This window comes from Musca autumnalis, unplaced genomic scaffold, assembly GCF_047663935.1.
Source record: "Musca autumnalis isolate F117 unplaced genomic scaffold, ASM4766393v1 scaffold_34, whole genome shotgun sequence".
NCBI classification, from domain to species: domain Eukaryota; kingdom Metazoa; phylum Arthropoda; class Insecta; order Diptera; family Muscidae; genus Musca; species Musca autumnalis.
In genome coordinates this window covers 255,458-258,003 of record NW_027411911.1, presented here as the reverse complement: position 1 = coordinate 258,003, position 2,546 = coordinate 255,458, and the positions used below count along the sequence as shown (strand labels likewise).

General features: G+C 28.6%; 1 long non-coding RNA gene across 1 annotated transcript; it reads left to right on the top strand.

Annotated features, from left to right (window-relative positions):
- The first annotated feature begins 888 nt into the window (after positions 1 to 888).
- On the top strand, positions 889 to 1,574 carry LOC141400516 (uncharacterized). The gene is made up of 3 exons (XR_012412135.1): positions 889 to 989; positions 1,054 to 1,235; positions 1,300 to 1,574. It is a non-coding gene; the product is annotated as an uncharacterized lncRNA (long non-coding RNA).
- Positions 1,575 to 2,546: the final 972 nt, after the last annotated feature.

Below are 2,546 nucleotides of genomic sequence, written 5' to 3'. Positions count from 1 at the left end.
TTATGTGCATACATACATACATGGATCCATTGGTGCAAAACTTTTCGTTCTTTACTACAACATTCATTTAAACATACACACGTATGTATGTATATCCAAACGAATATCAACAGCCACAAAAAAATTAATTGCAACAGCCCCACGCGAGCGCACGCGAGAATAACTTATAGACGTTATTCTCATTTGCTCTCAGAAAGATTTATGAAGTGCAAACAAGAAATTATGTTCTTCTTTCCACTCAGTTGTTATTAAACTTTCGAAGTGATCACGCGCGTTCTTTCAAGAAGTATAAAAAAGTGTTAATAAAAGCAAAAATACTGTTTGGTGCAATTTTTTGTTAGAAATTAATAATTGTTTGTGATGAAGTGTTTTCTTTGTGATAAAAGTTTTACTGAAAATGAATATCTTTTTAAACATTTAAAAGAATATCATTTTCTTAAAACACACGATAACTTTATGTGCTGTGAAAATGTATACAATAGTTCATCGACATACAAAAGACATGTTAAAAAACATGGTAACACCCAATCTGTAATTGGTGAATGTAATACGGAAAATCCAAGCAAGTGTCAATTAGAGTCGGTATATGTCCCAATGGAGACCGTGGTGAATGTAATGCGGAAATTCCAATCAATTTTCAAATAGAATCAGTAGATGTCGCACTCCATTGTGACATTGAAAATGACAGTAAACGGAGTCACGACCATGAAAACTCAATAAAAACAATCTTCAACAATTGCATGGAATTTCAAACAGCTATGCATTCAAAGATCAACTTAGCCCGAAAAGACGTTGAATGTATAAACGAAAACATTCTAAATTTCATTATTAATCCAATTCTTGATACATTTTTTTCTCTCTCCCATAATTCATAATTCTCGGAGAAGTGCAAACCTATATTTAATAATCTAAAAACAGAACACAAGTTAAACAAATAAAAGCTGTCCATTCCCTCAAATACCAGAAGTAATATATCAAAAATGGTAATGGTATGTATGAAGAAAAAGAGCTAGTTATGTCGTAATTGTAACATATTCACATTTCAATTTGCAGATGAAACCGTTCTGGCATACATCACTAGCATCAAATATGACAATTTAACAGCTGATCAATTTAAGAATGCGTGGAGGGCTTCATCTAAATATAGAGTAAAACAATTTATGGATGGAACAAGTAACATAACTGATATTTTTAAAAAGTGGCCACAATATAAACGGCCAAACGGCTGTCAATTGGTAAGATAGACATTTAATTTGTATATATAGATGGTACTGAAATAACTTTCTTTTATTTTTTCAGATTGAAATTGATTTAAATGAGTTAAACAAACATGGATCATCTTTAATTGATTGGGATGACAAATTAAAACCATTTTGACACACACAAGAAATAATATAACATTTCGGGATCCTTTTATGAAGGAAGTATTATGCTCAGTGGAAAACGATGGATTTGAAAAAGGTAGTATGTACCAATACAACCTTTTATTCTAGGTATTGGGAACCCAAAAACGGTAGAGGCAGAAACATTTTTTTTATACTGAGATGGCCATTTTATGCCTATAAGCAACATCAAACGAGCACTTGATGTATGTTTTAAATCATTTCATGTTTTTAATGTAGAATATCCATTGCCTTCATCTCTATTTTGGCAGTTCATAGAAATATATATGTATGAAATGAAGCAGAAAACTAAAACAAATTCTAAAGTTTGCGTTTTAGTAGATGAACTATTGAAAAATTAAAAATTGTTTTAAAGTTTTCATTTGTATCTCTTTACATTCCATACTTAATTCATTACTTTACAAACATAAATTACTCCATTTTAATCCACTAAATTTAATGTTAAATTACAATCTTCATATTGACATTCAAAATAACATTTAATACATTGTATTTCGAATTTAAATTAGTTTTTAATTTAGTATTTAATTTGAAATTCAAACTAGTACCTAAAACATTTTATTTGAAATTCAAATTAGTATTTAATTTTAAAAATCAATTTGAAATTCAAACTAGTATTTAAAACATTATATTTCGAATTCAAATCAGTTTTTAATTTAGCATTTAATTTGAAATTCAAACTAGTATTTAAAGCATTATATTTCGAATTCAAATCAGTTTTTAATTAAGTATTCAATTTGAAATTCAAACCAGTACTTAAAACATTTTATTTGAAACTCAAATTAGTATTTAATTTTAAAAATTAATTTGAAATTGAAATTGAAACTTTCAGAAATCGGCCAGAAATAACAACAAAAACTTGATTTCTTGGCCTTGGTCTAAATGTTTGCAAATCAGTTAAAATGCAATAAAATTGTGAATATTCCCACGATTTATTTGCAATTGTAATAATTTAGGAAATCAATAATGGACCACAAACCAGAATCAAATGTTGGTTTTGTAATTGAAAAAATTTTGTAATTGATATGTGCGTTACGTGAAAAAGTCAGAAAAGCATTATCACGAAGGGATAGGAAAAACCACTGCTCTCCGCGTAAAATATAGAGAAACGAATTTTCTACGGAGAAGATTTCAAGCCCTTCA